The sequence below is a fragment of the Mus caroli genome, unplaced genomic scaffold (genome assembly GCF_978045245.1).
Source record: "Mus caroli unplaced genomic scaffold, Mus_caroli_1 scaffold_19, whole genome shotgun sequence".
Lineage (NCBI taxonomy): Eukaryota > Metazoa > Chordata > Mammalia > Rodentia > Muridae > Mus > Mus caroli.
The window spans coordinates 4,594,775-4,621,825 of NW_028227274.1; the positions used below are offsets into that span (position 1 = coordinate 4,594,775).

Consider the following 27,051-nt stretch of genomic DNA (forward strand, 5'->3'; position numbering starts at 1 on the left):
AGATGACTAAGGGGCAGGTGGCACACAGTGTGGACACACTGCACAGAGGGGTAAATCACTCTCCAGGTGAGATGCTGCAAAATTTCATCACCCTGCTGAAGAAGGTAAATTGTTTATTTCTAGAATTTTCCATTTAATATTTTCAGAGCACAGCTGATGGTAGATAATGGAAACTACAGAAAGCAAAGTCTTTGGAAACTACTATATTCTCTTTGGCAGCACAAAATGGGCTAAGTCTAAAAGGACTTAAATTCCTAAGAATTGAGGTCTACTGAAGTCTTATATTCATATCACCGTGCTAGCTAACAGAATCGAGAAATCTTCTTTCTCTGCCTCCAGCATTCTTATGATCGATCTCTGCTGATATACAAGAGAGGTTGAGGACAGACAGGTAAATATGGCAAACATAAACCAACCATAAATGTAAGGATCTCTTATTTTCCCAAAATAATATGGATCCAAAATGTGTCCTCTACGTATACAATTAAACTGGAAATAATATATATATGATTTTTAATTTGTAATTGTGGCTAATAAGTTAAACATCAAATTCATTTTTTGCCATACAGAAAAAACATCATGCTTTTGTATGACATCTAACTTATATCTAAGGAACTCAAACTTTAAATTGCATAACGTTTAAAGGAATTAACATTATTGTCTAAATCAGCTCCTTACATGGTAGGTGCAAATTCATTATAAAAAATAAGATATAATGATGTGGATGTTATACTCCTACCACCTTTATATGTTTCATGGAAACACTCAAGGCTTCATAATGCCTTCCTTACTGTTGGGGTCACTTCTAGAATTTGAACATATCATTTTTACCTCTGGAAAAACCTTGTAAGATCTGACCTATTCTCATTGCTGTGTGGTACTACCACTGTAAACTGATTTCTGCCAACTGGGCTTTTGCTTCTCACTTGGGTGCACATTTTATTAGCTCCACAATGGAGCCATTTAGCTAATTTTTATGGATCTAAATGTTTGCAAATATGACATTCTCCTGCAAAAACTGGGAAACTTGAAATACCCTGCAACAGCATAAGACAGTGCTGGCACAGCAGACAATGGACACCCTCCAGGTGTGCAGGCACACAAAGCCCAGGAAGCCAACCAGGCATGTCTATGAGGCTCATTAGTAGTCTCTTTGTGGGTGTTACTCAAACTCAAAGTGGAGACTGGAGACCCCCATAGGGCTGTTATGCAGTCCATGACAGAAGTAAAACTCAGCAAATGAAAACCAAAGCCTCCTCCTGCTGCAATGTCCTGCCAGTGCCCTCTACTGACAAAACTTATCACTGACAGTGGCAATGGAAAGTCCTCCAAGGTCTAATCAATTTTCATAAAGCACACAATGAAATCTGCAGAGAGGTCGTGCAATGTTAAATGGCTTGATCTACAAACGAGCTAAGTGTGAGCCTCTTCTTTGAGGGGACAGACTGTCTTTCTTCATTGGGGGGTGGGGGGCTGGCTACCTGCTGCTTCACACTGGGATACAATTAATGTTACTGACAGGTGAAGACTGAGGGCTAATATAGCATTGAGAGAGAAATCGTACTAAATCAAAGGCATGTACAGTATTCATCTATCTTTATTATATTTGCTTATCATGCATGAGAAGAGGAAGAGAGAGGAGAGGGGAGGGGAGGGGAAGGAAGGGGAGGAAAGGAGGAGAGGAGGAGAGGAGAGGAGAGGAGAGGAGAGGAGAGGAGAGGAGAGGAGAGGAGAGGAGAGGAGAGGAGAGGAGAAGAGAGGAGAAGAGAGGAGAAGAGAGGAGAAGAGAGGAGAAGAGAGGAGAAGAGAGGAGAAGAGAGGAGAAGAGAGGAGAAGAGAGGAGAAGAGAGGAGAAGAGAGGAGAAGAGAGGAGAAGAGAGGAGAAGAGAGGAGAAGAGAGGAGAAGAGAGGAGAAGAGAGGAGAAGAGAGGAGAAGAGAGGAGAAGAAGAGAGGAGAGGGAACAGGGGACTCAGGCCATCATGCATGTGTAGAGGACAGAAAACAACATGCAGGAGCTGGTTCTTGCCTTCCACCATGTGGGTCCTAAGACTTAGTTCAGGCCATCAGTTACCATCTGAAGTAAGCCATGTTTGCCTATTTTTAACAGCATGCAAACTCTAAACTCCACATCTCAGCTGGGGGAAACTAATTAAGCCAATGTTGTAAATTAAACAATGAACACATTTGCAGTGACTGAATTCACTTGTCTCCTTGACTGGACTCAGAGGTCCTCAATCACTCACAGAACTGTAATAGCTCTAGATGTGCCCATGGGGGTGCAGCTGGGAGGAACACACATTCGAATCAGAGGCTGAGTAAGGAAAACCTCCTACCACAAACAACATGCTCAGACACCATCCACAGGGAGAGAGACAACTCCCCTCCTATCTGACCTGAGAAACTCACTTTCTGATTCCCTCATGGCAATCATGGTAGCTCCCAGCTCTCTGGACTTCATTCTCCAGTCTTATACCAACACCCAATCCTTACCACAGTGCTAGTTCTCTCTCAGTCAGACAGTGACCTACACTATGGGCTCCTACATCTCAGAATTTGAATAATCGTAGCCCAGGGTCTTCTGGGTGTCCATGATGCAAATGGTGGCTCATGAGACTTCTTAGCTTCTATGATACAGGGAACTGATCCCTGTCATTTCCTTTTAAGGTATGTATGCACACATACAGATAGACATACAGTTTTTATATTGATTTTGATTCTTAGAGTACAATTGTACAACTCTTTCCTATCAAAACAACCCCCAATTGAAACTTCTTCACAAATGTTTGATAGTTATGGAAGAAGATAGATCATGGTCTCCTCACATTTAGACAAGAAATAGACACTGAGGTTGTACTTCATTGGCAAACTACCTACCTAGCATACACGAGGACCTGTGTTAGACCATCATCAGTATTGTGAAAATCAAATAATAATTCCTAAACATGGAAAAATACCACAAATAATATCACAAGCTATGGAAGGTGTTTATACTAACAGGAGTGAGTGAAGATAGACACAAAGATCTTAAATAGCTCATTGGCTCCTGCTGTTTGATTAAAAAAAAAAAAAAAAAAAACAACCTTGCAAACTAATCCCACCAGTCCAGAGCATGGTATATGGCAAATTCTGGCTTCATGAGTATACAAAAAGCAATATAACAACGAGAACACATGCAGCATCAGACAGCTCACTGTGAGCCAGGCCAATAGCCATCCCCTGTGGACCACAGTCTCTGCTCTCTTATCTGAGTGGATTGAAATGTGTTGGCACTGCTTTCATTTTCATGATTTAAATCTGCCTCTTTTCCTTAAAGATTAAAAACTGCATGCTTCGAAGCCACTGAACTATTAGATTAGACATAAATATGCTGTGACTATCTTCTCTACAGCAATGTTCTACAAAATTCTGATATCTTATTCTTGAAGAGAATCAGGTCTTGCAATTGACAGAGGCCAGTGAGCACCAAGCACACAGGTCAGAGTCGGGAGTCACTGAGCACTCCATGTATGAGTTTAAATGAACTGAAGCATTTGCAGCCTCAAGGAAGTAATCGCACCTTCCCTCTTCTTTTGCTTTTTTCCTTTTTTTATTTTACAACAGCAGTTTTGTGAAAATAAACTCATGCTGTACCATAATTCTACTACCTTTACATATCAGACACAGGTATCAGTGATTGGTTGGGGAAGGCAGAAACACTGACCTAACTCATAACAATCATAATTATGATGAATGGGTGGTTCATAGGAAGTTGTAACATACTCATACAGTCTCATTGCCATGGTTAATAAGATCATTCATTAGTGGTTAACCAACCACTAGAATAGATCGTGGCACTTTTGTTAAAAAGACATGGTGTCTGTGTACAGCCCAATCTGACCTCGAAACTTGCCTGCCTGTCTCCACCTTCAGTGTGCTGTGGCTACAAATGTTCAACCCCCAGGGACCTGGGGCAAACTGCAACATGGATGGGGGCTAGCATTACAGAAGCAGAGGTAGTGAGGGGGCAGCACCAGAGACAATACAGGATAGAGAGGAGTCCGAGGGCTTCTGAAACTGCCACTGAGGACAATAGAGCTGCTCTGGTTAGAAATGCTAAATTTGAAATAGTTACTAGACAGCAGGTAGACAGTGGACATACACATGAGGAGCGTAACAGCTCAACAGGCTAAAGACACAAATTTGGGACTTAGAAGGTATCTAAAGCCACAGTTGTGGGTAACACTCCCAAGGGTGTGAGGCGGAAGACACAAAAGCAGCCCACCTTCCTGAAAAAGGAGGGACCCATGGCCACTCAGAGAGGACGACCAAGGGTTGAAATACCTAAAACAAGTCTGGGAAGAGTCAATAATCTACCCTGTAAACCTAGGGACAAGAAGGCCTGAAAACAGGTCTCTAGATTTAACTCTGACAGAGTCAACTGGAGGAATAAAGCTAAAATCAGAAAGAAGTATGTCAAAGATGATGAACACATACAGCCCTCAGAAGTTTTAGCATAAAGAACACCTGTTATTTCTAAGTGGATATGGGTATTTAAAAAAAATAAATAAATAAGAGCCAGATATAGTAGCACAGACCTGTAATCTGAGCTACTCTGGAGGCTGAAGCAAAATGGTCCCAAGTTCAAGTTCAGCCTGCACTGCAGCATGAATTCAGGGCAGCCTGAGTAGCAAATGAGACTCACCTCAAAATACAAAGGAAAGAAAGGTAGGGATGTTGCTTAGTGGCAGAGAGAGCACTTGATCTAGAGTGTTGTGAGGTTCTAGATTCCATAAGAAACTTCTAATTGATTAAGTCAGTAGACTTGCACACTAACAGCAAGAGACAGCACGGCAGGAAAACTCAACCACAGCTTTACACCACAGTGAGTGAGAAGCATAGGGGCCACATGAAGGAGAAAGAACTAGGCAGCTGCCTGTGCTCTACATGGGGCAAAAGCGCATAGGAAGCAGATTCAAGAACCACAGTTACTCCCTTTTGTTTGTGCCAATATCTTCGGTCAAGAGTCAGTGTGATATTTTGCAGAGGGTAAGGCCAGCAGAGAATGGCTATAGCTTTCAACGATTGGATAGAGTTGGCCAGAAGAAAATAACAGACCCAACAGATTTAAGTTAATATATGATATTGGCAAGATTGTCATGGAAACCTTGCAGTCCCTTGGATGGGGGAAATTCACCTCCATTCCCTATTCACTAAGGGTATAAACAGACTGAGGGCCACCTGCAGGATCTACCCATGTTTACCCAAAGAAGAAAAACAGGGAGCTGGGGTAACTACTTGCATTGTTACTGCAATTATTTCTCTGTTCCTTGGAGTTTTACAAGACAGATATTTTAATTTTAAAACTAAACTCCTGAGTAATAATCTGACATGGTTTTTCTCCAGAGCATAGCTCAGAGGTTCCCCAGGCATTCTGTCAGCCACAGAGGATAGCATTTACTAAACTCTGAAGTTGATGCCAGTTCCCCAGTAGCTGTCACAGTCCCTCCTTCCAGTTCAAGATTACCCCAAACATGGTGAAATGCCTACATTCATGCTCCACTCCTAGATCACAAGCTCAAACCAGTGTTACACTCCCAGATGCAGTATAACACACTACAGAGACTTTAGGGGTGTTTCTACGCATCTGGCTAGCGTCTCATTTCCCTTATATTTCAACCCCACCCCACTGCCAGATCAGTGGTTCACAAATTCCCTAATGTTGTGACCCTTTAATACAGTTTTTCCTGCTGTGGAGACCCCCAGCCATGAAATTATTTCATTGCTACTTCATAACTATAATTTTGCTGTTATGAATTACAATGCGATATTTTGAAGATAGATTTGCCAACATGGTCACAAACCAGAGGTGGAGAAGCACTGCTCTAGACCCTCTCCAGACCTCACTAAGTAATGATCTTGGCTGTATGTGTATCAGGCACTGTGAAAGAGACTGCAGTACACTGATGGAAAGGAAAAAGATCAAAGCTGTGTGCCCAGCAACACAAGAGCTAGACACTATTATAAACACAGATTTTGATGGATACAATAAGGAGGGGCCTGTGTCAGGGACTGGGAACAATATTGTTTCAGGACCACCTTCCCAAAGGACTGTGTGAGACCAACAGGAACTACAGGAACTAACTACAGGTGCTCAAGTGAGAAAAAGAAATACCTTCCTAAAAGGGGAACCAAATTTCAGAGGTTGTATATAGGACAGCGTGCTAAACTCTAACATGGCATAAACAAAATACTAATGCTGCAACTGGGACATCTAGACAGAATCTCTGAGCATTTATTTTTACCCTTGTAGCCCTAGCTCCAGGGGATCCAACAATCTCTTCTGGAAACCTATACTCCTACGTATAAAAACATGCACAGACACACACATATACACATAATATAAAATAAAATAAGTCTTTAAAAAATAGGCACTGTGATTTTGTAAAGAATGAAGTGGAGATGAGAAAGAAGAATCAGATCCCAACCTGAATCATCAAGTTATATTTACATAGTGAAGAGCAAGGAGTACAGAAAGGAAAATGGCAAAGCTGTCTTCAAACAGCTAAATTTCAAGGTAAAGATGGCATGATTGTTCATCTTTTCATAGGGGTCAACAAAGCACACCTCTACACAGCCTCTGTGAGGGCCTTTCTAAACAAAGGGCTAGAAAGGAGAAAGGTGTGTGCAGCACACAGGTGGCAACCCTACAGGCAGAGGCCTGAAGAGAATACAAGAGAGAAAAGGAGAGAGCTGGCTCTTTGTCACTGTGGTCATCAACCTCTACTCCCCCAGCATCTCCCACCCCTGCACTGATAAGAGCTCTACCACCTCTTCTCTTTGCCACAATGACAGAAAAATGCTAAGCAGAAAAGTAACTAATTCTCCCTTTTAAACTGCTTCCTCAGATGTCTGCAACATCGACAGGAGAAGTGACTAGAACAGATAAAAGCCACAAGTCATTTGCACAGAATACCCATAACTTTGGTAATGGTGATGCTAAGGGCTGAAATGGACTGAATATATTGAAAGTAAATATATTACTGTGTCATCTGTATCAAAATCCAAACTGAAGCTCCTCAGAGCAAGCTGTTTGTCATTAAAGTATGCACAAAATGATCATGGACCCATACAACAAAATTCTTTTAATATGAATTCTTTAGAGATAATTATGAATTCCACTTCCCTCCAGTGTGCCAATGCTGGACAGGACGCACTGGGGCTGCCCCACCTCAGCATTATGGTGCTGTCTCTCTGATTACTCAGAATAGGTCCAACAGACAAACAGATGTCCATTCAAATGATTTGGTCCTCCTGCATGTAAACATCTGACTTCTGTAGAGCTAGCAGGAAGCAGGTCACTGGATGCAGTGAGCTCCATAAACATTAACAGCAGCATCCCCACTCTTTAGGGCAAACTGATACTTGGAAAAATCCATGCTATCTTCTGAAATGGTGAAAACAGTAATATAATTCATCTCGCAGAGAATTATTTTATTAGATCTCATTGGGTGGAGCCTTTGGTGTTAGTTCCTTCAGTAATTTTTCTAAAAGTTTGTAAAATAATTAACATTCATAAGAAAACTGCAGGGAATCCCCACTTACAGTTTCCTATTTACTGCTTCAAAGTGTTGATTTATTTTCATCTTCCATTTCAAAGACTATATTAATTTTAGGGAAAGATCTTGGGATCTGAACCGTAACAAGACTGTCTTTCATATAACAATACAACATGCTCCAACATTAATCAGGAACTTACATAAGAGGCTAGACTAGAGGAATGGCTCAGTCAAGTAAAGTCCTCATGAGTCTGACACCCCCCCCCCCCGCCCCCGAGCCTACTTAAAATGCTGAATGTGCGAACTGGCCTCAGTGTTGTCTGGGGAGCTGAAGACAGGAGGGTCTCTGGGCTCAACCTAGACTGACCAGTGAGCCTCTACCAATGAGAAAGCCTAGATCAAAACCAAGCAGCTGGCCTGCCTGAGGATGACTCCTGAGGTTGTCTTCTGGTACGCACACATATATGCATGCACACACTTACATACACACTTGCACTTCCATGCATGCACACATGCCCATGGGGGGAGAGGAAAATTTACACCAGAGAGTCACAAAGAGGCTTTGTCCTTTGGTAGGAATAGTTACGCTGATTAATCTTCATTGTTAAAATCATCTTCTCACCATTAAGGTGAGTCTAGCAGTAGGGAAAGGGAAGTCTGTAGAGCAACTGACCTCAATCTGTGGGTTACAAACCCTTTGGGGGTGTCGAATGACCTTTCACAAGGTTCCATATCAGATATTCTGCATAGCAAATATTTATAATTCATAACAATAGAAAAATTACAGTAATGGTTGGAGGTCAGCACAGCATTAGAAAATGTGTTAAAGGGTCACAGCATTACAAAGGGTAAGAACCACTGCATTAGAGGACAAGAGCAGGTAAGAATACAAAAAATGAAAGTTGGCAAAGCTATTGATCCTTCTAATGATCAAGAGCCACCTTCTCATTGGGATGGCTGTCCCCTATCAAAGCAGCCCACAAGCAGAGCAGAAAGGAAAGACTCTGACTTCCAAAGTGCCAGTGGTCTGGAGAGCCCAAAGAAACCACACAGCAGAGCATGAGGGCTGGGGTGTCACTAGCATATTTTACATGGAGGTAAATCATGTCTGCTTATGTAGACTGGAAATCTGGATGAAAGAAACAACCAACAGGTAATATCCTTTACATCATCGGAGGCCTGAGTACCATGAAGAGCACACAACTGAGAATAGCAAGGCAGCTAGCCTCATGGCTGTGAGTAGGGAGGGGAACACACGTCCAAGAGAGAAGTATCTGGGACCAAATGAGACCGGGGTGCTTGGAAGGTGGCTGGGAGCAGGGTATAGTTAGGGACAGAGAACATGAAGCACATGATTCTACAGTAATGAGTCTTCAGATATACAACAGTTATTAAACTGACCCTGTCCACTGTTGATAAACTGTACCCTTTGAACAACACTGGCTATAAAGAAGAGATGCGGCTATACAGGTTCTATACAGTTTATACTGACATATTTGTTTTAATCTTAAATCTTGATTTAAAAAAAAAATTAACTAATAGAGGCTGGGTGTGCAGGCTTGTAATCCATCTCTCAGGGAGTAGAGTCACAATGAACAAGACCAGCCTTGGCTACCTAAGTCCCTGTCTCAAGAAACAACCAAAAAAAAAAAAAAAAAAAAAGGTGAGGGCTGAGAAAATAACTTGGCTGGTGATGACCGGAGTTTGATTCTGAGAACTCACATAAAAAATGTAAACTGTGATGGCACACACTTAAAATCTCAAGGCTGCAGAGGCCAACAAAGGTGGACACTTTGGGACTTGGCTAGCCAGCCAGCCAGCCCATCGGCAAGCTCCAGATTGGTGAGAGAGCCTGACTCTAATATATAAAACAGCAAACATCGCCTGAGACACTCCACCCGAGGAAGGATGCCTAAGGCTTGACTCTGGTCCCCAACGCACACATACAAAGCATACCAACACACAAACGTTCCTTCTCATTCCCTCTCTACTGCTGTGTGTGTGGTGTGTGGTGTGTGTATGTGTGTGTGGTGTATGTGTGTGTATGCTTGTGTGTGTAAGCATGCCTGTGGAAGTCAGCAATGGACACCCATTAGGTGTCTTCCTCAATCACACCCCACCTAATTTTCTGAGACAGAGACTCTCACTGAACTTGGAGTTCACTGTTTGGCTAAAATGGCAGGTTAGAAAGTCCCAGAGGTCTGGCTATAAGTCCCATCTCTATAGAACTAGGTTTATAGATTTGTTCCACTCTGCAAATAGTTGAGCTGAGGCTCCAAACTCAGACCCTTGTACTTGTGTGGCAGACACGTTACTGACTGGGACATCTCCCTGGCCCTCCAAGCTAGGGTAGAAAAATTAATCTAGACCATAGCCAATATAAATGGTGTCCTTGCACATATCACAGATCCTCTAAAACCTGAGGAGAAACATGACAAAGCCTAGAGCACAACCTCATCTACAGAAAACAGTAGTTATTTAGAAAAAGTCATTTTCTACTGCTTTTCACTATATTTGGTCACATATAACTTACTGTTACTAACCCAAAAGAAATCATTTTGAATGTTAAAATTTAGGACTGGTTGTCAAAACAATAACAGGCCTAAAGAGAAAAATCGTAGAGAACGCAGAAGCATGAGTGAAGGAACCTCCCAGCTCCAGGAAGATGCTTCTGTGAAAATACAACCGTCTGTACACAGCAGTAGTGGCTCCCAGGAGAGTAAGAGGCAGGGGGGGCGGGGGGGGGGGGGGGGGGGGCTGGCGTTGATGAAAGTGTCCCTGCAGTGAACAGTTCACTCTGCTCCTCTGCTCACAGATTCCAGATGCTCCACATTCCTGACATCAGGATGGAAACATTTACTGGTAGTCCAGAGAAATTCAATGCCGTCATTCTTGTCATAGCCCTCATAGCTCCATTACTAGTGAGTCTGGGGAAGCTATAAGCCTATGCTAAATGAGAAAAAAAGATGTCCACTGTATTCAGCCACCCTAGACACAAGAAGTAGCCAACGGTTTTTTACAAAGCTGTTAGCAAAGAGGGACAATTATATATTTGCTTTTTTCTTACTTTTGATATTTGCATTCTAAATAATACAGACAGGCAGTGAAGCAAACCATTTCAGTATAGCTCGGGGCTAATAACCACTAAAGAATGCATATCAACGCCCAGAACAACACTGTTAAATTTTATAGTATTAATAAAATGGGACACCAAGTAAATTTTCCACTTTCTTAAAGGTAAAATAACCAGCACTATTTAGCGCTGCTCCTAACGGACCGCAAGTTTTCTTATTCAAAGCATGGTTTATTTCCAAAACTGTCTATGTGACTAAAATACTTGAATTCAACAGAAACATTATCCTCATTACAGTATGCCTCAAACTTCAAACAAAATTAAAGCATCTGGCATACTGAGATTTTTTTTTAATATGTAGCACAACTGCAATAATTACAATACTATAGCTTGGTTAATAACAATACTAGGTAATTCACATGATTACTCAAAGTCTATAAAATCAGGAGAGGAGTGAACAGAAAATATGTGCATAATCTCACACAGGACTTTGATATTCAGGAGTTATCTCTACACTTTAGGGATGTTCCTGTCTGGACTCCAAGTCAGTAGCCTGAGGCCATCCACAAAGCACTAGGATCCTACCAAAACAAGCATGATAGGACATGGGTGTTCTTTTGTTTTTGTTTTTGTTTTTCCTTTAGCACTGGTTACACAAAAGATACAGGCATAGTAAACAAAAACTGACTTCTAAAACTCATAGCCAATAACACCACCCTTTCCTCATTTGCATTATATCAAACCAGTCACTGACGCAGCGATGACAGGGTAAATTGTGCATACAAGTTGTGGGGGCTGCATAGGCTCAGGTACTTGAATGCCTGTTCACCAGTTGGTAGCACTGTCTAAGCAGGATTAGGAGGTTTGGCTTTGTTGGTAGACGCATGTCACTAGAAGTGGGATTCCAGAGTCTAAAGGCGACCCCACCATTTCAAGTTGCTCTCTCTGCTTCTTGCTAGTGGCTGAGACGTGAGCTCTCAACTTCTTGTTCCCACAGCCATGCCTGCTACCTGCTGTCATGACCCTTTTCAGCAATAAGCCCAAATCAACTCTGTCTTCTATAAGTAGCTTTGGTCATAGTGTTTTGTCGCAACAGCAGAAAGTGACTAATAAACAAGCTGAAATATCATATTTGTGTTATGGCATATTAGGAATTTCCCAATCTATTTTTTGTGCTTACTGTTACTTAAAATTTAACATGGCATATAATTAAACCAGATAAAGTAGGAGATAGAAATGGAGCCCTTCTCTCCCAGGAATATTAATTAAGTATGGAGTGCAAGCAAATCTTTTGGCAGAGCACAGGGGGCATCTTTAATACTTCCCTCTTCAGGCACTGTCCTGAAATATCATTTACTATGTCTCCAAGAAACACTTGTTACCCAGCAATGCTCAAAGTGAATTTCTAAGACACTCCCTGTCAACTAAAAGATGTCAGGAGGGAAAAGATACTGTCCTCTAATAAAAACTAAGGTTTAAAAATATTTTGTGTTAAAAAATAACAAATCACTGGATTATAGCTAAAAAGCAGATAAACCAACACTTCTGACCATTCAACTCACACTCAACTCTTCTGTAAACAGATAAAATTATGCTTTCAAAAGAATTCACATCCAGTAATACCTCTCCTGGGCATATATCCAGAAGATGTCCCAACCGGTAAGAAGGACACATGCTCCACTATGTTCATAGCAGCCTTATTTATAATAGCCAGAAGCTGGAAAGAACCCAGATGCCCCTCAACAGAGGAATGGATTCAGAAAATATGGTACATTTACACAATGGAGTACTACTCAGCTATTAAAAAGAATGAATTTATGAAATTCCTAGCCAAATGGATGGACCTGGAGGGCATCATCTTGAGTGAGGTAACACAATCACAAAGGAACTCACACAATATGTATTCACTGATAAGTGGATATTAACCCAAAACTTAGGATACCCAAGATATAAGATACAATTTGCTAAAAGCATGAAACTCAAGAAGAATGAAGACCAAAGTGTGGACACTGTGCCCCTTCTTAGAATTGGGAACAAAACACCCATGGAAGGAGTTACAGAGACAAAGTTTGGAGCTGTGATGAAAGGATGGACCATCTAGAGACTGCCATATCCAGGGATCCATCCCATAATCAGCTTCCAAACGCTGACACCATTGCATACACTAGCAAGATTTTGCTGAAAGGACCCAGATATAGCTCTCTCTTGTGAAACTATGCCAGGGCCAAACAAACACAGAAGTGGATGCTCACTGTCAGCTACTGGATGGAACACAGGGCCCCCAATGGAGGAGCTAGAGAAAGTACCCAAGGAGCTAAAGGGATCTGAAACCTATTGTTGGAACAACATGATGAACTAACCAGTACCCTGGAGCTCTTGTCTCTAGCTGCATATGTATCGAAAGATGGCCTAGTCGGCCATCACTGGAAAGAGAGGCCCATTGGACTTGCAAACTTTATATGCCCCAATACAGGGGAATGCCAGGGCCAAAAGAATGGGAATGGGTGGGTAGGGAAGTGGGGGTGGGGTGGGGTATGGGGGACTTTTGGGATAGCATTGGAAATGTAATTGAGGAAAATATGTAATAAAAATAAAATTAAAAAAAAAAAAAGAATTCACAGCTACCTGGGAATGTAGTCTTTTCTTCTCAAAAGATCCAGACTGGCTGGGAAAGCTAAAGCTATGGAAAGAGCTGGATGTCGAATAAGGTGCTGTTTCAACTCAGCTCGCTAGCAAGGATGTCTTCTGCAAGGGCACTAAACTTTGCAGTTTTAATTGTAACTTTCACTTTTCATGAAGCTAGATGCCTCCATATTAAAATCAGCAATTGAAGTTAAGTCTTGAAAATTCAGAGTAGGAGAGAGACATTTGTGTTAAGTGGATGTGCTGAAGCCTTTAGTGCCAACACTCAGGAGGCAGTTTGAGTTTGAGGCCAGTCTGGTTTACGTAATGAGTTCCAAGACAGCCAGAGCTATGTAGAGACCTGACTCAAATAGGAGGTGGTGAATAAAATTCTCTCCAGGTATTGACAAGGGTCGTCTTCTAGTCCCTAATGTGTCAAAAAGAAGCAAAACAAACATGGAGAATTAACACATTCTGAAATTGTGCTCACTTTTTAAAAAGAGAAAGAAAAAAAAATACTTTGTACATGGCAATGAAAATATAAAGCCTTGTAATTTGGCTTATTTAGGTAAGTATTTTATGTGCAAACCGTGTACCTAAAACTGTACTATGAAAATAAATAATCTAGCAATATAACTTTTATTTATTTCAGAAGACTACTCAATGATTAATTTAATCCAGTTAGTGGTCATTATTTTCTCCTTTATATGTGTATGATCTGTGAGTGCACGCATGACTCTCTGTGTGTGTGTGTGTGTGTGTGTGTGTGTATGTGTGTAGGTGGATATGTACCACACTACATGTATAGAGATTAGAGACAAATTTGGGTGCACAACATGGCCTTCTACCTTGTTTGACATGAAGTTCCTTTTCTGTTGTTTACAACTGTGTAAAACAGTCTACTTGACCCTCAGGTTTCTGCGGACTTGCCTGCTTCTTATTTCTTTCCAGCCAAGGAAACAACGGGGTGCCAGATACTCACTATTACACCTAGCTTTACATGGGTTCTAAGAGTTTAAACTCAGATCCTCAGCCTTCCCTGGCAATCAGTTTACCCATCAAACCAACTCCCTAACTGTTCCCTTTAAAAAGCACTTAAGCAGTGGCACGGGTTCCGTCCATTCTGGGTTGGTGCCCTGAGAAGACATTGGGCGCCAATTCCAAAGCCAGTCATAAAACACCAAGAAGAAGCTCCACTCCCAGATGCTCTAACACACCCAGGACCAGAGGATCACAGGATCACAGGATTGCAGGAGCTCAGTCACACGAGGATCTCAGCATCCCATTGGCAGCTTGACTCCCAGGAGCTCGGACACACCTAGGATCCAAGGATCCCAGGATCCAAGATTTACAGGAACACAGAGACAGCTGAACTCTGAGGAATTCTAACACAACCAAGATCACAGGAAGGAGAGGCTCCAGTCAGATATAGTGAGACCAGGTAGCACTAGAGATAATCAGATGGGAGGCAAGCATAAGAACATAAGCAACAGAAACCAAGGTAACCTGGCATCATCAGAACCCAATACTCCCAACGTAGCAAGTCCTGGATACACCACCACACTGGAAAAGCAAGATTGAGATCTAAAATCACTTCTCATGATGATGATAGAGGACTTTAAAAAGAACATATATAAAAATACTGGAGAACACAGGTGAACACCCAGAACCCCTTAAAGAGGAAACACAAACTCCCTTAAAGAATTACAGAAAAACACAATCAAACAGGCAAAGGATATGAACAACACCATCCAGGATCTAAAAATGGAAATAGAAACAATAAAGAAATCGCAAAGGGAGACAACCCTGGAGTTAGAAAACCTAGAAAAGAGATCAGGAGTCATAGATGCAAGCATTAACAACAGAATACAAGACATAGATGAGAAAATCTCAGGTGCAGAAGATACCATAGAAAACATTGACAAAACAGTCAAAGGAAATACAAAAAGCAAAAGGTTCCTAACCCAAAACATCCAGGAAATCCAGGACACAATGAAAAGACCAAACCTAAGGATAATAGGTATAGAAGAGAGCAAAGCTGCCCAACTCAAAGAGCCAGTAAATATTTTCCAAAAAATTTTAGAAGAAAACTTCCCTAACCTAAAGAAAGAGATGCCCATAAACATACAAGAAGCCAACAGAACTGCAGATAGATTGGACCAGAAAAGAAACTTCTCCCATCACATAATAATCAAAACACCAAATGCACTAAACAAAGGAAGAATATTAAAAGCAGTAAGGGAAAATGTCAAGTAATATATAAAGGCAAACCTATCAGAATTACACCAGACTTCTCACCAAAGACTATGAAAGCTAAAAGATCCTGGGCAGATGTCATGCAGACCTTAAGAAAACACAAATGCACATCAGAACTCTGAATTACCACAGACAGAGAAAACAAGATATTCCATGACAAAATCAAATTTACACAATATCTTCCCACAAATCCAGCTCTACAAAGAATAATAGATGGAAAACACCAACACAAGGAGGGAAATTACACCCTACAAAAAGCAAGAAACTAATCTTCCAACAAACCCAAAAGAAGATAGCCACAGAAACATAATTTACCTCTAACAACAAAAATAACAGGAAGTAACAATCACTTTTCCTTAGTATCTCTTAACACCAATGGAATCAATTCGCAATAAAAAGACAGAAAAACAGACTGGATATGCAAACAGGAAACATACCTCAATATCAAAGACAGATACTACCTCTGAGTAAAGGGCTGGAGAACATTTTTTTCAAGCAAATGGTACCAAGAAACAAGCTGGAGTTGCCATTCTAATACTGAATAAAATCAACTTTCAACCAAAAGTTATCAAAAAGCGTAAGGAAGGAAACTTTATACCAGTAAAAGGAAAAATCTACCAAAAAGAACTCTCAATTCTGAATATCTATGCTCCAAATGCAAGGGCACCCACATTCATTAAAGAAACTTTACTAAAGTTGAAAGCACACAACACACCCCATACAATAATAGTGGGAGAAATCAACACTTCATCTCAGCAATGGACAGATCAGGGAAAGAGAAACTAAACAGAGACACAGTGAAACTAACAGAAATTATGAACCAAATGGATCTAACAGATATTTATAGAACATTTCATCCTAAAGCAAAAGAAAATACCTTCTTCTCAGCATCTCATGGTACCGTCTCCAAAATTCACCATATAATTGGTCATAAAAAAGGCCTCAACAGATACAAGAAGACTGAAATAATCCCATGCACCCTATCAGATCATGAGGGAATAAGGCTAGTCTTAAATACCAACATAAACAGTAGAAAGTACACATAACACATGGAAGCTGAACAAAGCTCTACTCAATGATAACCTGGTCAAGGAAGAAATAAAGGAAGAAATTAAAGACTTTTTAGAATTTAATGAAAATGAAGACACATCATACCCAAAATTGTGGGACACAATGAAAGCAGTTCTAAAAGGAAAACTCATAGCTATAAGTGCCTCCAAAAATAAACTGGAGAGAGCTTACCCTAGCAGCTTGACAGCACACCTGAAAGCTCTAGAACAAAAAAACAAGCACATTCACCCAAGAAGAGTAGATGGCAGGAAACACTCAAACTCAGGGCTGAAATCAACCAAATAGAAACAAAAATAGCTATATAAAAAAAAAAAAAGTCAACCAAAGGACACTGTTGGTTCTTTGGGGAAAAAAAAAATCAACAAAATAGATAAACTCTTAAACAGACTAACTAGAAGGCAAAGGGACAGTATCCTAATTAACAAAATCAGGAATGAAACGGGAGACATAACAACAGAATCTGAGGAAATCCAAACAATTGTCAGAATCTACTACAAAATGCTATACTCACCTAACCTGGAGAACCTGGATGAGATGGACAATTTCTAGACAGATACCAGGTACCAAAGTTAAATGAGGATCAGGTTAATGATGTAAACAGCCCCATATCCCCTAAAGAAATAGAAACAGTCATTAATAGTCTCCCAACCAAAAAAAGCCCAGGATTACTGCAGAATTCTATCAGTCCTTCAAAGAAGACCTAAGACCAAAATTCCTCAAACTAGTCCACAAAATAGAAACAAAAGGTACTCTACCCAATTCGTTCTATGAAGCCACAACTACTCTGATACCTAAACCACACAAAGACCCAACAAAGAAAAGAAAGTTCAGACAAATTTCTCTTAGGAGGCAGAGACAGGCGGATTTCTGAGTTCAAGGCCAGCCTGGTCTACAAAGTGAGTTCCAGGACAGCCAGGGCTATACAGAAAAACCCTATCTCGGCCGGGCGTGGTGGCGCACGCCTTTAATCCCAGCACTCGGGAGGCAGAGGCAGGCGGATTTCTGAGTTCGAGGCCAGCCTGGGCTACAGAGTGAGTTCCAGGACAGCCACGACTACACAGAGAAACCCTGTCTCGAAAAGCCAAAAAAAAAAAAAAAAAGAAAAACCCTATCTCAAAAAACTAAAACAAAACAAAACAAACAAACAAACAAACAAAACTACTCAATAAAATTCTTGCCAACCAAATCCAAGAACACATCAAAAACAATCATTCTCCACCATCACATAGGCTTCATCCAGGGATGGAATGATGGTTCAATATATGGAAATCCATCAATGTAATTCACTACATAAACAAACTGAAAGAAAAAAAAAAACCCATGGTCATTACATTAGATCCTAAAAAAGCATTTGACAAAATTAAGCATCCATTCATGTTAAGTCTTAGAATGGTCAGGAATTCAAGGCCCATACCTAAACATAGCAAAAGCAATATACAGCAAACCAGTAGCCAACATCAAACTAAATGGACAGAAACTTGAAAAAATCCTACAAAAATCAGGGACTAGACAAGGCTGCCCAGTCTCTCCCTACCTATTCAATATAGTACTTGAAGTTCTAGCTAGAGCAATTAGACAACAAAAGGAGATCAAGGATATAAAAATTGGAAACGCAGAAGTCAAAATATCAATATTTGTAGATGATATGATCATATACTTAAGTGACAAAAATTCCACCAGAGAATTCCTAAACATGATAAACAACTTTAGCAAACTGTCAGGATATAAAATTAACTCAAACAAATCAGTAGGCTTACTCTACTCAAAGGATAAACAGGGTGAGAAACAAATCAGGGAAATGACACCCTTCAAAATAGTCACAAATAATATTACATACTTTGGTGTGACACTAACGAAGTAAGTGAAACATCTGTATTACAGGAACTTGAAGTCTCTGAAGAAAGAAATAGAAGAAGATCTCAGAAGGTGGAAAGTTCTCCCATGCTCATGGATTGGCAGGATTAATATAGTAAAAATGGCCATCTTGCTGAAAGCAATCTAGAGATTCAATGCAATCACCATCAAAATTCCAAATCAATTCTTCACATACTTAGAAAGAGCAATTTGTAAATTTATTTGGAATAACAAACAAACAAACAGGATAGCAAACACTATTCTCAACAATAAAGGACTTCTAGAGGAATCACCATCCCTGACATCAAGCTGTACTACAGAGAAATAGTGATAAAAACTGTATAGTATTAGTACAGAGACAGACTGGAGGATCAATGGAAGAGAATTAAAGACCCAGAAATGAATCCACATACCTACGGATTCATTGGATATTTGACAAAGGAGCTAAAACCATCAAGTGGAAGAAAGACAGCATTTTTAATAAATGGTGCTGGTTCAACTGGCAGTCAGCACGTAGAAAAATGCAAATTAACCCATTCTTACCTCCTTGTATAAAACTCAAGTCCATGTAGATAAAGGACCTCCACATAAAGCCAGATACACTGAAACTTATAGAGGAGAGAGTGGGGAAGAGCCTCAAATGCATGGGCACAGGGGAAATTTTTCTGAACAGAACACCAATGGCTTATGCTCTAAGATCAAGAATTGACAAATGGGACCTCATAAAATTGTAAAGTTTTTGTAAGGCAAAGAACACTGTCAATAGGACAAAACAGCAACCAACATATTGGGAAGAGATCTTTACCAATCCTATATCCAATAGAGGGCTAATATCCAATATATCCAAAGAACTCAAGAAGTTAGACTCCAGAGAGTCAAATAACACTATTAAAAAATGGGGTACAGAGCTAAACAGAGAATTTTCAACTGAGGAATATCTAATGGCCAAGAAGCACCTAAAAAAATGTTCAACATTCTTAGTCACCAGGGATATGTAAATGAAAACAACCCTGAGATTCCACCTCACACCAGTCAGAATGGCTAAGATCAAAAACTCAGGTAACAGCAGACGCTGGCGTGCATGTGGAGAAAGACAAACATCCCTCCATTGTTGGTAGGGTTGTAAAGTGGAACAGCCACTCTGCAAATCAGTCTGGCAGATCCTCAGAAAATTGGACATAGTACTACCTGAGGACCCAGCTACACCCACTCTTGAGCATATACTCAAAGGATTCTCCAACATTTAACAAGGGCATATGCTCTACTATGTTCATAGCAGTGTTATTTATAATAGCCAGAAGCTGGAATAATGCAGATGTCTTTCAAGAGAGGAATGGATACAGAAAATGTGGTACATTTACACAGTGGAGTACTACTCAGCTATTAAAAATGGTGAATTCATGAAATCCTTTTTTTTTTTTTTTTTTTTTAGTTCATGAAATTCTTAGACAAAAGGATGGAACAAGAAAATATCATCTTGGGTGAGGTAATCCAATCACAAAAGAACACACATAGTTTGCACTCACTGATAAGTGGATATTAGCCCCCAAATCACCAAATACCCAAGATACCCAAATTCACAGACCACATGAAGCTCAAGAAGAAAGACCAAAATGTGGGTGCTTCAGTCCTTCTTAGAAAGGGGAATGAAATACTCACAGGAGCAAATATGGAGACAAAGTATAGAGCAGAGAGTGAAGGAAAGGCTATCAAGAAACTGTCCCACTTGGGGATTTATCCCATATACAGTCACCAAGCCCTAACACTATTGTGGATGCCAAAAAATGCTTGCTGAAAGGAGCCTAATATAGCTGTCTCCTGAGAGGCCCTGCCAGAACCTGACAAATACAGAAGCAGATGCTCACAGCCAACCACTGGACTGAGTGCAGGGGTCCCCAATGGAGTAGTAGGGGAAGGGAAGGTGGGGAGTTTGGAGTAGGTGGGTGGGTGGGTGGGTGGAGGAACACCCTCATATAAGCAGGGGAAGACAGTATGGGATAGGGGGTTTCCAGGAGGGAGGTTACTGGAAAAGGGGATAACATATGAAATGTAAATGAAGAAAATATCCAATTTTAAAATTTAAAAAAAAAGCATTTAAGCCAGCATTTTCTTTCGAGCAAGGGCCTAGTGAAGAAGCAAGATGGGTACATTCCAGTTTATGCCTGTGGAAAAAAACATACAAGAAAACAGACCACCTCTTGCTTCTTAGAGTGTGGTCTGTTGTGTATGGAGAGTCCCCCAGGTGTTTCTTAAAAGGTCCACAAGCTGTTTTCATTGTGAATTTAACACTAGCAAAGAAAAGAGTATATTCTGGTCACCTACACCCAAATCTGCAACAAGGAGGAGAGTGATGCACAGCTTGATGCATTCATGTACTGAAGCTTGAAGCAATGCATGATGTGTGCATTATAGAAGCGTGGAGCAATGCACGACACATGCACTGATGGAAAAGTCAGAGAACCCCAATAATTTGTTTAATGTCCTGTAACCATTATAGCGATAAAACTAGGATTTTCAATAAATGAAAGTTGAATCAGTGATGTTAATATTGTAGAAAGTTAGGGCTAGCATTTCTGTATATACCTATAAAAAGTGTCGGAGCCATGGCTGCACCAGCTGCAGTCCACTCCTCAGGCAGATGAGCCCAGGCTAGCTGTGCCTTCCCTCGGGCTTCACATACATCACTTAACAACCCGTTGACACCCATCCCAACAAGAGTAAGGCACTCCTCTGGTCAAAAGCACATGAGTTATACAAGTCCCTCAGGCCATGCAAGTGCTTGTCAACACTCTTCTGATAACATCTATTCATAATGCTTATATCATGTATATTTGGAAAATTAAAACTTTGCACAATTACAGCTACACAGAAGCACATATCCTACTGACATAGATCAAAGACTTAGACTGAGTTCAGCAAAGCAACTAATAGTAATTAGAAGAGTAATGCAAGTACAGAGGTCTCCCAGGTGCCTTTGCTCCATCACAGAGAACAGCCAGCAAGCAGCCACTTGCCTGGGACCCCTACTCTGCTATGCAATCAAACTGAAAATCAGAAACACAATGCAGTCAGATTGGTGCAGTGTGCTTCCTCGTGAAAGCTACTGAAAGAAAGGTGCGCCTAAGTCGAGACTTGATTTTTCACAATGAAGTCAACCATCAAGGGGAAAGTGGTCACATGTGGCTGTGGGGTTGGTTTTGATTTATTTTTATTTCCTTTTTTTATGTTTTATTTTGACAAGGACTCACTATGTAACCCTGTGGGCATGGCTTATTTTCTGAGACAGGATCTTGTTAGGCAGCCCAGGTTGGCCTAAAAATTATGATTTTTCTGCCTCAGCTTTCTAAGTGTGAGGACTATGGGTGTTCCCTGTCACATCTGTCTAGTCCTTGAGGATTGATTTGTTTTAAATGAACTTTAGCAGTATCTTCCTGGCAATGAAATAACATCTATTTTTCATTATTTCAAATGGCTGCTTTAACTGGAGAAGCTCACAAGGTGTCCAGTATCCTCAAGAAATGAATCTACCACTTTCAGGATAAAAGTATCATGATTTTGGTGTTGGAAATAAATTTACTAAAATTTCTCAGCCACATCTTTGTTGAGTGTAGCTTTTTACTACCTTGCCTATGCTCCAAGAATGTGCCACGTTACCAGCCCCCACCCAGCTTCCCTTGAATCCACGGATAAAAGACACACACACACACACACACACACACACACAGAGTTGTTCATTTTCAACTTGCCTTCTTAGCACAACTGCTATGTGCCCTTATCATTACTCTTAGCTCCGCTTCTTCCACCTGCCCTAAATTTAGTTGGTCATTTGAATCTAGTCCCTGCTAAACATCTCTTACCACCTGCCTATAGGAGCAGCCACAGCCCACCACTCCTCCTGAGACCTCACATGGTTGCCTTGTTCTTCTCTGTTCAAAGCATGGCAAACTCTGTCTCTACTTTCTTGCATCTCCCTGCTTGCTTCCTGGGACCCAGAAGTCCTGCCTATTCTTTCCACCCAGCAATTGGCCCATGGCTTTCTGTACTGAGAGATCAAGGAATGATTAGGGAACAGCATCATCCCTACACACCTACCTATGGCATATACCAGCACTCCACACAGAGGCCATACACTGCTGAGAGAAAACAATGCTGGCAGTAAAGGAGATCAGGTTGAAAACAGAATAAATCAGAAGCTGGATGACAACTCTATAAACTGGCAAAGCAACAATACAAAATTTCAAATATTACATGAACTTACACGGCAAACAGCAAGGTGTGGGGTATAATGCTGCCAGAGAGGAGTGACCACGACATGTGTGTGTGTGTGTGTGTGTGTGTGTGTGTGTGTGTGTGTGTGTAAGGAAGAGTAAAATATGCAAGCTTCCCTGCTGCTTTACTTACTTTAAGAAACTTCAGCAATTACTATCTTCACTAGTCTCCAGCCACCACCACCAAAAACAGTGACTCTAAGACTTCATATATTTTGTCACATGAAGAAAATTTACTTCTATATTTTTTAAATTTTATTTTATTTTTAATTTATTTTTTACACTCTATATTCCGTTGCCCACCCCTCCCCATCTACCCTCCGTCTGCTCCACATCCCATACCTCCTCCCCACCCCACCTTGTCTCCACAAAGATGTCCCAACTCCCCACCCCATCTGTCCTCTAAACTCCCTGGGGCCTCCAATCTCTTGAGGGTTTGGTGCATCATCTCTGAATGAACACAGACCCAGTAGTCCTCTGCTGTATGTGTGTTGGGAGCCTCATATCAGCTGGTGTATGCTGCCTGTTTGGTTGTCCAGTGTTTGAGAGATCTCAGGAGTCCAGATTAATTGAGACTGCTGGTCCTCCTACAGGATCGACCTTCTCCTCAGCTTCTTACAGTCTTCCCTAATTCAACAACAGGGGTCAGCTGCTTCTGTCCATTGGTTGGGTGCAAATATCTGCATCTGACTCTTTCAGCTGCTTGTTGGGTCTTTCGGAGGGCAGTCATGAGACTCCATATGAGAGCTCCATAGCCTCAGGACATTCTGCTAATAGGTACTTCTACTCATATTTTCATTCCAGTGTGGAAAAGCAAATGCTACTTACAGTCTTTTTGCTTCTGCCAAGGTGGAAGAGCAGAACCTAGTCAGAACACTGAGTAAATGACAGCCCAGGATGTCAGCCTCTGACAGGTAAAACAAACACAGTGACAGCTCAGGCTGGTCACTGCAGAGTGATGAAACGCTACCTAGCTTTGCATTTTTGAACAATTATTTATTTATTTATTTATTTATTTATTTATTTATTTACGTCTCAAATGCTGCCCCCTCCCAGTGCTCCCTCCCAGAGTTCTTCCCCTATTCCCACTCACCTTCACCTCTGAGAGCACAGTCCCCTCAAATATGAAGCTGCCAGGGGTGGGGCGTCAGGAGAATTTCTAGGAGGTCTCAGACACCCACAATGAGGCAGGCTCCCAGGAGTCAATGAGGCTGACCTTAGCCAAAATGCCCAACAGTGGGGATATGGAACCTGAAGAGACCACCATCAGTAGTCAGACAGGACCCCCAGTAGAGGGATGGGGGTCACCAACACACGAACAAAATTTTGACCCAAATTAGACCTGTCTAAAAGAAATGCAGGGTCTAAGATGGAGCAGAGTCTAAACTATATTTCAAATAAGGTATATCATCCTAGTTTTATTTCTGGTAGTATAATAAAAATCCCCTGAACCTCCCCTCAAAAAAAAAATACCTAGGGAAGTAAAGGTTTATTTTAGCTGCAAATTCCAGTTATTAAGGCAGGAACCTAAAACATCTGGTCATGTCAAGTGTCAAGAGAGGAGAAACAAGTGCACTCTCCCTGTTCTGTTCAGAACCCAAGCCCAGGGAATGGCACTGCCAACAACAGGTTTGTCTTCCCACTTCAATTATCATGATCATCACAATCCCACAAGCTCCACAGACAGGCCCACAATCTATCCTGGTCAAGATAATTCCCCACTAAGAATCTGTTCTAAGGTGATTTGGGGTTGTATGAGGGTGACTCTGACAAAAGAAATTCACCATCTGTGTTCGATGTGATTGCTGCTGCACCCTTCAAGATGCAGATCAGTATGTGACTATGTCACATTAGGTGAAATTGGAAATAGAAAAGTCACAACATATTTGCAGTTGGTTTAAAACCAATTCCACAGTGTCTCTAAGGTGTTCTGTAAAGAATATTGGAATTAGCCTAGCCTGACAGACACATACAGCATTACACCAATTGCTAAAAGCATACACTACACTCACTAAAACTGAACATAAAGTAAAAACAAACAAACAAAAGAAACCTCTCAAGGATTAAAATCATGTGAATTCTACTTTCTGATCACAAAGTAGTATAAATCAGTAGTAGAAAAACAAATGGGGAAAAGCCTTATTTTTTATTCTAAATAACCTATTTTAAAAAAATTCTAAATGACCTAACAACATAATGCAATGAGAGAACACAGTGGGGTTTAGTGGGTAACTACCACAGTCCCACCACCAGAGCCCACAATAGCAAGAAGAACCAACTTCCAAACACAGTACATGTACACACACATACACAAACTAAATAAAAAAAAAACCCAAACAACTAAGAGCTGTCAAAACTGACAACTGAGCTATGGTCAAAAGAGCAAAAATAGATACCAAATCAAAATCACCAACACAGAAGCCATTAGGGTGCCATCTGCAGTGAGGTTGGTAGTATTCTCCGTTCAAGTGATGGCACAGCAGCTCACCCAAGAGCAAGGCATCACCCTGCGTGGGAGCGCAGAAATCGTGGCTGAGTTCTTCTCATTTGGCATCAACAGCATTTTGTGTCAGCGTGGCATTTATCCATCGGAAACCTTTACTAGAGTGCAGAAATATGATCACCTTGCTTGCAAATACTGACCCCGAGCTTATAAAGCACCTCAATAACGTGGTGAAACAACTAAAAGGGTGGCTGTACACGTGCTCAGCTCAGAAACTGGTGCTGGTCATCTCAAATAGTGAAAGTGGTGAAGTCCTTGAAAGATGGCAGTTTGATAATGAGTGTGACAAAACTGCAAAAGAGGAAGGTGTTCATAGAGAAAAGTCCCAGAAAGCCATACAGGAGGAAATCCATTCCGTGATTAGACAGATTACAGCTACTGTGACATTTCTGCCACTGTTGGAAGTTTCTTGTTCATCTGATCTGCTGATTTACACTGACAAAGATTTGGTGGTACCTGAAAAGTGGGAAGAATCAGAACCCCAGTTTATTTCCAGTTCTGAAGAAATCCATCTACGCTGATTTACAACCACAAGCCACAAAGGGAATAGTATAGTGGCCTACAAAACCCCATCAATGAAGAGATGGTACACAAACCATCCCCCATCACATTATACCTTTTATACCTCCCGCTATATTTATATTTAGATGCTTCTTTATATCTTGGTCAAGATTCTTCTGAGCTAAATCATTTAGACAAAGTATTTAGCTTTTTAACAGAAGTTTTTCTACCTACGGTGACCATTTTTGAAGGAATTCCTTCCACAATGAATCTGCTGTCTCCCCTTGATAATGTGTAGCACTCTTGTTGATTCTATGGTAAGTTCAGGAAGAACCCAAGAAATGCAACAGTAAGACACATTTCTCTTTTTTTTTTTTTAATTAGGTATTTTCCTCAATTACATTTCCAATGCTATCCAAAAAGTCCCCAATACACTCCCCCACCCCCAGTCCCCCACCCACCCACCCCCACCCCTTGGCCCTGGCATTCCCCTGTACTGGGGCATATAAAGTTTGCAAGTCCAATGGGCCTCTCTTTCCAGTGATGGCCGACTAGGCTGTCTTTTGATACAAATGCAGCTAGAGTCAAGAGCTCTGGGGTACTGGTTAGTTCATAATAATGTTCCACCTATGGGGTTGCAGTTCCCTTTAGCTCCTTGGGTACTTTCTCTAGCTCCTCCATTGGGGGCCCTGTGATCCATCCAATAGCTGACTGTGAGCATCCACTTCTGTGTTTGCTAGGCCCCAGCATTGTCTCACAAGAGACAGCTATATCTGGGTCCTTTCAGCAAAATCTTGCTAGTGTATGCAATGGTGTCAGCGTTTGGAAGCTGATTATGGGATGGATCCCTGGATATGGCAGTCTTTAGATGGTCCATCCTTTCTTCACAGCTCCAAACTTTATCTCTGTAACTCTTTCCATGGGTGTTTTGTTCCCAATTCCAAGAAGGGGCACAGTGTCCACACTTTGGTCTTCGTTCTTCTTGAGTTTCATGCATTTAACAAATTGTATCTTATATCTTGGGTATCCTAAGTTTTTGGGCTAATATCCACTTATCAGGGAGTACACATTGTGTGAGTTCCTTTGTGAATATGTTACCTCACTCAGGATGATGCCCTCCAGATCCATCCATTTGCCTAGGAATTTCATAAATTCATTCCTTTTAATAGCTGAGTAGTACTCCATTGTGTAAATGTACCACATTTTCTGTATCCATTCCTCTGTTGAGGGGCATCTGGGTTCTTTCCAGCTTCTGGCTATTATAAATAAGGCTGCTATGAACATAGTGGAGCATGTGTCCTTCTTACCGGTTGGAACATCTTCTGGATATATGCCCAGGAGAGGTATTGCTGGATCCTCTGGTAGTA

General features: G+C 41.1%; 1 protein-coding gene and 1 pseudogene across 6 annotated transcripts in view; one reads left to right on the top strand and one right to left on the bottom strand.

The window, feature by feature from the left end:
- Mpp7 (MAGUK p55 scaffold protein 7) overlaps positions 1-27,051 on the bottom strand; it is a 293,217-nt gene that overhangs the window by 192,550 nt on the left and 73,616 nt on the right. The window lies entirely within an intron of this gene.
- On the top strand, positions 25,152-25,830 carry LOC110285074 (mitotic spindle assembly checkpoint protein MAD2A pseudogene; annotated as a pseudogene).